The following is a 13,705-nucleotide window of genomic DNA, read 5'->3' as shown; positions in this document are numbered from 1 at the left end:
TTGGTATTACAGACTCAGTTAGGGGCATGTTGAAAATGTCAGCGAAGACCTTTGCCAGTTGGTCAGCGCATGCTCGGAATACACGTCCTGGTAATCCATCTGGCCCCGCAGCTTTGTGAATGATGACCTGTTTAAAGGTCTTACTCACATTGGCTACGGAGAGAACGTATTCACACAGTCGTCCGGAACAGCTGATGCTCTCATGCGTGTTTCAGTCTTACTTGCCTCGAAGCGAGTATTGAAGTAATTTAGCTCGTCTGGTAGGTTTGTGTCACTGGGCAGCTCGTGGCTGTGATTCCCTTTCTAGTCTGCCACATCCGATGAGCGTCACAGCTGGTGTCGCATTTATTCAATCTTAGTCCTGTATTGACGCTTTGCCTGTTTGATGGTTCGTTGGAGGGCAGAGCGGGATTTCTTAAAAGCTTCCAGGTTAGAGTCCCGCTCCTTGAAAGCGGCAGCTCAGTGTTGATCTTGCCTATAATCCATGGCTTCTGGTTAGGTATGTACATACGGTCACTGTGGGGATGATGTCATTGATGCACTTATTGATGAAGCCAGTGACTGATGTGGTGGACTCCTCAATGCCATTGGAGGAGTTCCAGAACATGTTCCAGTCTGAGCTGCAAAACAGTCCTCTGCATCTGCTTCATCTGACCTCTTTCTTATTGAGCGAGTCACTGGTGCCACTGGTGTTTCCTGCTTGTACGCAGGAATCAGGAATCAGCAGGAATCAGGAGGATAGAATTATGGTCTGTTCTTCTCTGTTAATGTTCTGTATGACATCATGTTTCATGTTTGGACCCCAGGAAGAGTAGCTGCTGCTTTTGCAACAACTAATGGGGATCCTAATCAAATACCAAGTACATCATCAGCCAATCAGCCAATCTCCCCATAATTGACCTTATGGCTTGGGGTAGAAATTGGTAGAAATTGTTCAGGAGCCTTTTGGTACCAGACTTAGCGCTCCGGTACCGCTTGCAGTGGGATAGCAGAGAGAACATTCTATGGCTTGGGTGGCTGGAGACTTTGACAATTATTTGGGCCTTCCTCCTGGTATGGAGGTCCTGGATGGCAGGGAGCTCAGCCCCAGTGATGTACTGGGCCGTACCACCCGCTCTAGTGCCTTGAAGTCTGATATCAAGCCTTGAGGTCTTGAGGTCTGATTTGATTTATTTTATATTTTTTTACCTTCATTTAATTTGGCAAGTCAGTTAAGAACAAATTTTTATTTTCAATGACTGCCTGTCCGCTCGCGGATTTGAACTTGCCTTCCGGTTACTAGTCCAACGCTCTAACCACTAGGCTACCCTGCCGCCCCAAAGGGCTTCAGGTCTGATGTCTCGATACCAAGCAGTGATGCAGCCAGTCAAGATTATTTCAATGGTGCAGGTGAGGTCAGTCTCTGTATGTAACACCAGAAAATCTTCCCTGAGGTCAGTCTCTGTCTGTAACATCAGAAAATCTTCCCTGAGGTCAGTCTCTGTCTGTAACACCAGTAAATCTTCCCTGAGGCCAGTCTCTTCCCTGAGGTCAGTCTCTGTATGTAACACCAGTAAATCTTCCCTGAGGTCAGTCTCTGTATGTAACACCAGTAAATCTTCCCTGAGGTCAGTTTCTTCCCTGAGGTCAGTCTCTGTCTGTAACATCAGAAAATCTTCCCTGAGGCCTGTCTCTTCCCTGAGGTCAGTCTCTTCCCTGAGGTCAGTCTCTGTATGTAACACCAGTAAATCTTCCCTGAGGTCAGTCTCTGTCTGTAACACCAGTAAATCTTCCCTGAGGCCTGTCTCTTCCCTGAGGTCAGTCTCTTCCCTGAGGTCAGTCTCTGTATGTAACACCAGTAAATCTTCCCTGAGGTCAGTCTCTTCCCTGAGGTCAGTCTCTGTCTGTAACACCAGTAAATCTTCCCTGAGGCCAGTCTCTGTCTGTAACACCAGTAAATCTTCCCTGAGGTCAGTCTCTGTCTGTAACACCAGTAAATCTTCCCTGAGGCCAGTCTCTTCCCTGAGGTCAGTCTCTGTATGTAACACCAGTAAATCTTCCCTGAGGTCAGTCTCTGTATGTAACACCAGTAAATCTTCCCTGAGGTCAGTTTCTTCCCTGAGGTCAGTCTCTGTCTGTAACATCAGAAAGTCTTCCCTGAGGTCAGTCTCTGTCTGTAACACAAGTAAATATTCCCTGAGGTCAGTCTCTGTCTGTAACACCAGTAAATCTTCCCTGAGGCCTGTCTCTTCCCTGAGGTCAGTCTCTTCCCTGAGGTCAGTCTCTGTATGTAACACCAGTAAATCTTCCCTGAGGTCAGTCTCTTCCCTGAGGTCAGTCTCTGTCTGTAACACCAGTACATCTTCCCTGAGGCCAGTCTCTGTCTGTAACACCAGTAAATCTTCCCTGAGGTCAGTCTCTGTCTGTAACACCAGTAAATCTTCCCTGAGGTCAGTCTCTGTCTGTAACACTAGTAAATCTTCCCTGAGGTCAGTCTCTGTCTGTAACACCAGTAAATCTTCCCTGAGGTCAGTCTCTTCCCTGAGGTCAGTCTCTGTCTGTAACACCAGTAAATCTTCCCTGAGGCCAGTCTCTTCCCTGATGTCAGTCTCTGTCTGTAAACCCATCAAATCTATCCTGAGGTCAGTCTCTGTATGTAAACCCATCAAATCTGTCCTGAGGTCAGTCTCTTCTCTGAGGTCAGTCTCTTCCCTGAGGTCAGTCTCTGTCTGTAACACCAGTAAATCTTTCCTGAGGTCAGTCTCTGTCTGTAACACCAGTAAATCTTCCCTGAGGTCAGTCTCTGTCTGTAACACCAGTAAATCTTCCCTGAGGTCAGTCTCTGTCTGTAACACCAGTAAATCTTCCCTGAGGCCAGTCTCTTCCCTGAGGTCTGTCTCTTCCCTGAGGCCAGTCTCTTCCTGAGGTCAGTCTCTGTCTGTAACACCAGTAAATCTTCCCTGAGGTCAGTCTCTGTCTGTAACAGCAGTAAATCTTCCCTGAGGTCAGTCTCTTCCTGATGTCAGTCTCTGTATGTAAACCCATCAAAATCTGTCCTGAGGTCAGTCTCTGTATGTAAACCCATAAAATCTGTCCTGAGGTCAGTCTTTCCCTGAGGTCAGTCTCTTCCCTGAGGTCAGTCTCTGTATGTAAACCCATACAATCTGTCCTGAGGTCAGTCTTTTCCCTGAGGTCAGTCTTTTCCTGAGGTCAGTCTCTTCCCTGAGGTCAGTCTCTGTATGTAAACCCAGTAAATCTGTCCTGAGGTCAGTCTCTGTATGCAACACCATCAGTAGCTGGTTCAGAGGGTTTTAAGGGTATATTAACTCAACTAAGGAGATGCTTTATTCTCCATTCTCCTTATGGCTGCATTAGTTTATGTGTCGGGGGTTAGTTTGTTATATCTGGGGTATTTATCCTGTCTTATCCAGTGTCCTGTCTTATCCAGTGTCCTGTCTTATCCAGTGTCCTGTGCCGAATTTAAGTACCTCCTCTAATATGTCGCTCTCTTTCTCTCGCTCTCTTTCTCTCTTTCTCTCTTTCTCTTCTCTCTCGGAGGACCTGAGCCCTAGGACCATGCCTCAGGACTACCTGGCCTTATGACTCCTTGCTGTCCCCAGTCCACTTGGTCGTGCTGCTGCTCACAGTTCAACTGTTCTGCCTGCGGCTATGGAACCCTGACCTGTTCACCGGACGTGCTACCTGTCCCAGACCTGCTGTTTTCAACTCTCTAGAGACAGCAGGAGAGGAGTTTTGAGATACTCTTAATGCTCGGTATGAAAAGCCAACTGACATTTACTCTGAGGTGCTGACCTGTTGCACCCTTGACAACCAGATTAGATTAGATTAACTGACCTCAGGAAGAGACTGACCTCGGGAAGATGTACTGAGATCATTATTATTTGACCCCACTGGTCATCTATGAACATTTGAACATCTTGGCCATGTTCTGTTATAATCTCCTGCTGGTCATCTATGAACATTTGAACATCTTGGCCATGTTCTGTTATAATCTCCTGCTGGTCATCTATGAACATTTGAACATCTTGGCCATGTTCTGTTATAATCTCCTGCTGGTCATCTATGAACATTTGAACATCTTGGCCATGTTCGGTTATAATCTCCACCCGGCACAGCCAGAAGAGGACTGGCCACCCCACATAGCCTGGTTCCTCTCTACCCGGCACAGCCAGAAGAGGACTGAACACCCCTCAGTAGCCTGGTTCCTGTGTCTCTACCCAGTACAGCCAGAAGAGGACTGGCCACCCCTCATAGCCTGGTTCCTCTCTACCCAGTACAGCCAGAAGAGGACTGGCCACCCCTCATAGCCTGGTTCCTCTCTACCCAGTACAGCCAGAAGAGGACTGGCCACCCCACATAGCCTGGTTCCTCTCTACCCGGCACAGCCAGAAGAGGACTGGCCACCCCACATAGCCTGGTTCCTCTCTGGCCTTTCTAGGGAGCTTTTCCTAGCCACCGTGCTTCAACACCTGCATTGCTTGCTGTTTGGGGGTTTTAGGCTGGGTTTCTGTACAGCACTTTGAGATATCAGCTGATGTACGAAGGGCTATATAAATAAATTTGATTTGATTTGTAAATATTTTTGATTTGATGTGGATTTTAGTGAAATTATTGTGTTTTTTGTGTTGTGAATTCTACAAGTATTCAATACAAATTTACTGTAGACTAGACTAGTAGACTTAGCAGACTAGTAGACTGGCAGACCAGTAGACCACACTGGGACCAGCAGACCAGCAGACATGCAGACCGGCAGACCGGCAGACTGGTCAGACCAGGGGACCCAGCAGACCAGCAGACCGGCAGACTGGCAGACCAGCAGACAGACCAGCAGACCAGACCGGAGACCGGCAGACCAGCAGACCAGCAGACCAGCAGACCTGGACCGGCAGACCGGCAGACCAGCAGACCAGCAGACCAGCAGACCAGCAGACCAGACCAGCAGACCAGCAGACCAGCAGACCGCAGACCAGCAGACCAGCAGACCGCAGACCTGTCAGACCAGTAGACCCTGCAGACCAGCAGACCCAACTAGACCAGCAGACCAGGGCAGACCAGCAGACCAGACTGGCAGACCAGGGCAGACCAGCAGACCAGCAGACCCAGCAGACCAGCAGACCAGCAGACCTGACTGCAGACCAGCAGACCAGCAGACCAGCAGACCAGCAGACCTGCAGACAGAGACCGGTAGACCAGAGACCAGGCAGACTGCAGACCAGCAGACCAGCAGACCAGCAGACCAGCAGACCAGCAGACCAGCAGACCAGATTAGACCAGCAGACCAGCAGACCGGCAGAGACCAGCAGACCAGCAGACCAGCAGACCAGCAGACCAGCAGACCAGCAGACCCAGCAGACCAGCAGACCAGCAGACCAGCAGACCAGCAGACTGGTAGACCTGCAGACCAGCAGACCAGCAGACCAGCAGACCAGCAGACCAGCAGACCTCGCAGACCGGCAGACCAGCAGACCAGCAGACCGGGCAGACCGGCAGACAGACCAGCAGACCCCAGACCAGCAGACCAGCAGACCTGGCAGACTCAGTCGGCAGACAGTTCCTGACAGACCCAGACAGACCAGCAGACCAGCAGACCCCAGACCAGACCAGCAGACCAGACCGACTGGCAGACTGGTAGACTCCAGACAGACTAGCAGACCAGCAGACCAGCAGACCTCGGCAGACCCAGCAGACTGCAGACTCAGCAGACCTGCAGACCAGCAGACCTAGCAGACCCTCGGCAGACCAGCAGACCAGCAGACCCTGGCAGACCGGCAGACCAGCAGACCAGCAGACCAGCAGACCCCACAGACCAGACCAGCAGACCAGCAGACCAGAGACCGCAGACCAGCAGACCAGCAGACCCAGCAGACAGAGACCAGCAGACCAGCAGACCAGCAGACCAGCAGACCAGCAGACCAGCAGACTGCAGACCCGGCAGACCTGGCAGACCGCAGACCCAGCAGACCAGAAGCAGACCAGCAGACCAGACCAGCAGACCCTTCCAGCAGACCAGCAGACCAGCAGACCAGCAGACCCAGCAGACCAGCAGACCTCTCAGCAGACCTCAGCAGACCGGGCAGACCAGCAGACCAGCAGACCCAGACCATAGACCAGCAGACCTGCAGACCAGCAGACCAGCAGACCAGCAGACCCTGGCAGACCAGCAGACCAGCAGACCCAGCAGACCAGCAGACCAGCAGACCAGCAGACCAGCAGACCCAGCAGACAGACCAGCAGACCAGCAGACCCAGCAGACCAGCAGACCAGCAGACCAGCAGACCAGCAGACCTCAGCAGACCAGCAGACCTCAGCAGACCAGCAGACCAGCAGACCAGACCAGACCAGCAGACCAGCAGACCAGAGACCAGCAGACCAGCAGACCAGCAGACCCGGCAGACCCAGCAGACCGGCAGACCAGAGAGACCAGCAGACCAGCAGACCAGCAGACCAGCAGACCAGCAGACCAGCAGACCAGACCAGCAGACCAGCAGACCAGCAGACCAGCAGACCAGCAGACCCAGCAGACCAGCAGACCAGACCAGACCAGACAGCAGACCAGCAGACCCAGCAGACCAGCAGACCAGCAGACCAGCAGACAGACCAGACCAGCAGACAGACCAGCAGACCAGCAGACCTGCAGACCAGACAGACCCGGCAGACCAGCAGACCAGCAGACCAGCAGACCAGCAGACCAGCAGACCAGCAGACCAGCAGACCAGCAGACCCAGACAGACCAGCAGACCCAGCAGACCAGCAGACCAGCAGACCAGCAGACCTCAGCAGACCAGCAGACCAGCAGACCAGCAGACCAGCCAGCAGACCAGCAGACCAGCAGACCAGCAGACCAGCAGACCAGCAGACCCAGCAGACCAGCAGACCAGCAGACCCAGCAGACCAGCAGACCCAGCAGACCAGCAGACCAGCAGACAGACCAGCAGACCTGTCCAGCAGACCAGCAGACCAGCAGACCAGACAGACCTCAGCAGACCAGCAGACCAGCAGACCCAGCAGACCAGTCAGACCAGCAGACCAGCAGACCAGCAGACCCAGCAGACCAGCAGACCAGCAGACCCAGACCTCGGCAGACCAGCAGACCAGACCAGCAGACCAGCAGACCAGCAGACCAGCAGACCAGCAGACCCGGCAGACCAGCAGACCAGCAGACCAGCAGACCAGCAGACCAGCAGACCAGCAGACCAGCAGACCAGCAGACCAGAGACCCAGCAGACTAGCAGACCAGCAGACCAGAGACCAGCAGACCAGACCAGCAGACCAGCAGACCAGACCAGCAGACCAGCAGACCAGCAGACCAGCAGACCCAGACCGCAGACCAGCAGACCTCAGCAGACCAGCAGACCTCGCAGACCAGCAGACCAGCAGACCAGCAGACCAGCAGACCAGCAGACCCAGCAGACCAGCAGACCAGCAGACCTCAGCAGACCCAGCAGACCAGACCAGAGACCAGCAGACCAGCAGACCTAGACTCACAGACCAGCAGACCCTGCAGACCAGCAGACCAGGCAGACCTCAGCAGACCAGCAGACCAGCAGACCAGCAGACCAGCAGACCCAGCAGACCAGCAGACCCAGCAGACCAGCAGACCAGACAGACCCGGCAGACCAGCAGACCAGCAGACCAGCAGACCAGCAGACCCAGCAGACCAGCAGACCAGCAGACCTCAGCAGACCAGCAGACCAGCAGACCCAGCAGACCAGCAGACCAGCAGACCAGCAGACCAGCAGACCAGCAGACCAGCAGACCAGCAGACCAGCAGACCAGCAGACCAGCAGACCAGCAGACCAGCAGACCTCAGCAGACCAGCAGACCAGCAGACCCCCAGCAGACAGAGACCAGACTCAGCAGACCCCAGCCTGCAGACCAGCAGACCAGGTAGACCAGCAGACCAGACAGACCAGCAGACCAGCAGACCAGCAGACCAGCAGACCTCGGCAGACCAGCAGACCAGCAGACCAGCAGACCCAGACCCGGCAGACCAGCAGACCAGCAGACCAGCAGACCAGCAGACCAGCAGACCAGCAGACCAGCAGACCAGCAGACCAGCAGACCAGCAGACCAGCAGACCAGCAGACCCAGACCAGCAGACCAGCAGACCAGCAGACCAGCAGACCAGCAGACCAGCAGACCAGCAGACCAGCAGACCAGCAGACCCAGCAGACCAGCAGACCAGCAGACCAGCAGACCAGCAGACCAGCAGACCAGCAGACCAGCAGACCAGCAGACAGACCGGCAGACCAGCAGACCAGCAGACCCGGCAGACCCGGCAGACCAGCAGACCCAGCAGACCAGCAGACCAGCAGACCAGCAGACCAGCAGACCAGCAGACCAGCAGACCAGCAGACCAGCAGACCAGCAGACCCAGCAGACCAGCAGACCAGCAGACCAGACCAGCAGACCAGCAGACCCAGCAGACCAGCAGACCAGCAGACCAGCAGACCAGCAGACCAGCAGACAGACCAGCAGACCAGCAGACCAGCAGACCAGCAGACCCAGCAGACCAGCAGACCAGCAGACCAGCAGACCAGCAGACCAGACCAGCAGACCAGCAGACCAGCAGACCAGCAGACCTGCAGACCAGACCAGCAGACCAGCAGACCAGCAGACCAGCAGACCAGCAGACCCAGCAGACCAGCAGACCAGCAGACCAGCAGACCAGCAGACCAGCAGACCAGACCCAGCAGACCAGCAGACCAGCAGACCAGCAGACCAGCAGACAGAGACCAGCAGACCAGCAGACAGACCAGCAGACCTGTGCAGACCAGCAGACCAGAGACCAGACCAGCAGACCCAGCCAGCAGACCCTCAGCAGACCAGCAGACCTCGGCAGACCCAGCAGACCAGCAGACCAGCAGACCCAGCAGACCAGCAGACCAGCAGACCAGCAGACCAGCAGACCCAGACAGAGACCAGACAGAGACCAGCAGACCAGCAGACCAGCAGACCAGCAGACCAGCAGACCAGCAGACCAGCAGACCAGCAGACCAGCAGACCAGCAGACCCGGCAGACCTGTGCAGACCAGCAGACCAGCAGACCCGGCAGACCAGAGACCAGCAGACCAGCAGACCTCAGGCAGACCAGCAGACCAGCAGACCAGCAGACCAGCAGACCAGCAGACCAGCAGACCAGCAGACCTCAGCAGACCAGCAGACTCAGCAGACCAGCAGACCAGCAGACCAGCAGACCAGCAGACCAGCAGACCAGCAGACCAGCAGACCCCAGCAGACTCAGCAGACCAGCAGACCAGCAGACCAGTAGACCAGCAGACCAGCAGACCAGACAGACCAGCAGACCAGCAGACCAGCAGACCAGCAGACCCAGCAGACCAGCAGACCAGCAGACCAGCAGACCAGCAGACCAGGCCCAGCAGACCAGCAGACCAGCAGACCAGCAGACCAGCAGACCAGCAGACCAGCAGACCAGCAGACCAGCAGACCCAGCAGACCAGCAGACCAGCAGACCAGCAGACCAGCAGACCAGCAGACCAGCAGACCCAGCAGACCAGCAGACCAGCAGACCCAGCAGACCAGCAGACCCAGCAGACCAGCAGACCAGCAGACCAGCAGACCAGCAGACCAGCAGACCAGCAGACCAGCAGACCAGCAGACCCAGCAGACCAGCAGACCAGCAGACCAGAGACCAGCAGACCAGCAGACCAGCAGACCCAGCAGACCAGCAGACCCAGACAGACCAGCAGACCAGACCAGCAGACCAGCAGACCCAGACCATGCAGACCAGCAGACCAGCAGACCTCAGACAGACCAGCAGACCAGCAGACCAGCAGACCTCGACTAGCAGACCAGCAGACCCGGCAGACCAGCAGACTCAGCAGACCTCGGCAGACCAGCAGACCAGCAGACCAGCAGACCAGCAGACCAGCAGACCAGCAGACCAGCAGACCAGCAGACCAGCAGACCAGCAGACCAGGACCAGCAGACCAGCAGACCAGCAGACCAGCAGACCAGCAGACCAGCAGACCAGCAGACCCAGCAGACCAGCAGACCCAGCAGACCAGCAGACCAGCAGACCAGCAGACCCAGCAGACCAGCAGACCAGCAGACCAGCAGACCAGCAGACCAGCAGACCAGCAGACCCAGCAGACCAGCAGACCAGCAGACCCGCAGACCAGCAGACCCAGCAGACCAGCAGACCCAGCAGACCAGCAGACCCAGCAGACCAGCAGACCAGCAGACCCAGCAGACCAGCAGACCTCAGCAGACCAGCAGACCAGCAGACCAGACCAGAGACCAGCAGACCAGCAGACCAGCAGACCAGCAGACCAGCAGACCAGCAGACAGACCAGCAGACCCAGCAGACCAGCAGACCCAGCAGACCAGCAGACCAGTAGACTAGACCAGCAGACAGACCAGCAGACCAGCAGACCAGCAGACCAGCAGACCCAGCAGACCAGACCAGCAGACAGAGACCCAGCAGACCAGTAGACCAGCAGACCAGCAGACCAGCAGACCAGCAGACCCAGCAGACCAGCAGACCAGCAGACCAGCAGACCAGCAGACCAGCAGACCCAGCAGACCAGCAGACCAGCAGACCAGCAGACCAGCAGACCAGCAGACCCAGCAGACCAGCAGACCCTGCAGACCAGCAGACCAGCAGACCAGCAGACCCAGCAGACCAGCAGACCAGCAGACCAGCAGACCAGCAGACCAGCAGACCAGCAGACCAGCAGACCCAGACTAGCAGAGACCAGCAGACCAGCAGACCCAGCAGACCAGCAGACCAGCAGACCAGCAGACCAGCAGACAGACCAGCAGACCAGCAGACCAGCAGACCAGCAGACCAGTAGACTAGCAGACCTAGTGCAGACCAGCAGACCAGCAGACCCAGCAGACCAGCAGACCAGCAGACCAGCAGACCAGCAGACCCAGCAGACCAGCAGACCCAGCAGACCAGCAGACCAGCAGACCAGCAGACCAGCAGACCAGCAGACCAGCAGACCAGCAGACCAGACCAGCAGACCAGCAGACCAGCAGACCAGCAGACCAGCAGACCAGCAGACCCTTGCAGACCAGCAGACCCAGCAGACCAGCAGACCCGGCAGACCAGCAGACCAGCAGACCAGCAGACCAGCAGACCCGGCAGACCAGCAGACCCAGCAGACAGACCAGCAGACCAGCAGACCCAGCAGACCAGCAGACCAGCAGACCAGCAGACCAGCAGACAGACCAGCAGACCAGCAGACCAGCAGACCAGCAGACCAGCAGACCAGCAGACCAGCAGACCAGCAGACCAGCAGACCAGCAGACCAGTAGAGACCCGGCAGACCAGCAGACCAGCAGACCCAGCAGACCAGCAGACCAGCAGACCCAGCAGACCAGCAGACCAGACCAGCAGACCCAGCAGACCAGCAGACCAGCAGACCAGCAGACCAGCAGACCAGTAGACCGGGAATAGCAGAGACCAGCAGACCAGCAGACCCAGACCAGCAGACCCAGCAGACCAGCAGACTCAGACAGACCAGCAGACCAGCAGACCCAGCAGACCAGCAGACCAGCAGACCAGCAGACCCAGCAGACCAGCAGACCAGCAGACCAGCAGACCAGCAGACCAGCAGACCAGCAGACCAGCAGACCAGCAGACCAGCAGACCAGCAGACCAGCAGACCCAGTAGACCAGCAGACCAGCAGACCAGCAGACCAGCAGACCAGTAGACCAGCAGACCAGTAGACCAGTAGACTAGCAGACTAGCAGACCAGACAGACCAGCAGAGTAGACTCAGCAGACCAGACGGCAGACCAGCAGACCAGCAGACCAGCAGACCCGGCAGACCAGCAGACCAGACCAGCAGACCCAGCAGACCAGCAGACCAGCAGACCTCGGCAGACCAGCAGACCAGCAGACCAGCAGACCAGCAGACCAGCAGACCAGCAGACCAGCAGACCAGCAGACCCAGCAGACCAGCAGACCAGTCAGCAGACCAGCAGACCAGCAGACAGAGACTCAGCAGACCAGTAGACCAGCAGACCTCAGCAGACCAGCAGACCAGCAGACCAGCAGACCCAGCAGACCAGCAGACCAGCAGACCAGCAGACCAGCAGACCCGCAGACCAGCAGACCAGCAGACCAGCAGACCAGACCAGACCAGCAGACCAGCAGACCAGCAGACCAGCAGACCAGCAGACCAGCAGACCAGCAGACCCAGCAGACCAGCAGACCAGCAGACCAGCAGACCAGCAGACCAGCAGACCAGCAGACCAGCAGACCAGTAGACCCAGCAGACCAGCAGACCAGCAGACCAGCAGACCAGCAGACCAGCAGACCAGCAGACCCAGCAGACAGAGACCTCGGGTGACCAGCAGACCAGCAGACCAGCAGACCAGCAGACCAGCAGACCTGGGCAGACCACCAGACCGGCAGACCAGCAGACCCAGCAGACCAGCAGACCAGCAGACCCAGCAGACCAGCAGACCAGCAGACCAGCAGACCCGGCAGACCAGCAGACCAGCAGACCAGCAGACTCAGCAGACCAGCAGACCTCAGACCAGAGACCAGCAGACCAGCAGACCCAGCAGACCAGCAGACCCAGCAGACCAGCAGACCAGCAGACCAGCAGACCTCAGCAGACCAGCAGACCAGCAGACCAGCAGACCAGCAGACCAGCAGACCAGCAGCAGACCAGCAGACCAGCAGACCAGACCAGCAGACCAGCAGACCCAGCAGACCAGCAGACCAGCAGACCAGCAGACCAGCAGACCAGCAGACCCAGCAGACCAGCAGACCCAGCAGACCAGCAGACCAGCAGACCCAGCAGACCAGCAGACCCAGCAGACCAGCAGACCAGCAGACCAGCAGACCAGCAGACCAGCAGACCAGCAGACCCAGCAGACCAGCAGACCCGCAGACCAGCAGACCTCAGCAGACCAGCAGACCAGCAGACCAGCAGACCAGCAGACCCAGCAGACCAGCAGACCAGCAGACCAGCAGACCAGCAGACCAGAGCAGACCAGCAGACCAGCAGACCAGCAGACTAGCAGACCTGGCAGACCAGTAGACCACCAGCAGACCAGCAGACCAGACAGACCCAGCAGACCCAGCAGACCAGCAGACCAGACCAGCAGACCAGCAGACCAGCAGACCAGCAGACCAGCAGACCCAGCAGACCAGCAGACCAGCAGACCAGCAGACCAGCAGACCCGGCAGACCAGCAGACCAGCAGACCAGCAGACCAGCAGACCAGCAGACCAGCAGACCCGCAGACCAGAGACTTCAGCAGACCAGCAGACCCAGCAGCCAGACCAGCAGACCAGCAGACCAGCAGACCAGCAGACCAGCAGACCAGCAGACCAGCAGACCAGCAGACCAGCAGACCAGCAGACCCAGCAGACCAGCAGACCAGCAGACCAGCAGACCAGCAGACCCAGCAGACCAGCAGACCAGCAGACCAGCAGACCAGCAGAGACCAGCAGACCCAGACCTGCAGACCCAGCAGACCAGCAGACCCAGCAGACCAGCAGACCAGCAGACCAGCAGACCCAGCAGACCAGCAGACCAGCAGACCCAGCAGACCAGCAGACCAGCAGACCAGCAGACCAGCAGACCAGCAGACCAGCAGACCAGCAGACCAGCAGACCCGGCAGACTCAGCAGACCAGCAGACCAGCAGACCAGCAGACCAGCAGACCAGCAGACCAGTAGACCAGCAGACCAGACCAGCAGACCACAGTGTGACCAGCAG

Source organism: Oncorhynchus nerka, linkage group LG2, assembly GCF_034236695.1.
Source record: "Oncorhynchus nerka isolate Pitt River linkage group LG2, Oner_Uvic_2.0, whole genome shotgun sequence".
Lineage (NCBI taxonomy): Eukaryota > Metazoa > Chordata > Actinopteri > Salmoniformes > Salmonidae > Oncorhynchus > Oncorhynchus nerka.
The sequence above is the reverse complement of the archived record's forward strand: the minus strand, read 5'-3'. Positions refer to the sequence as shown.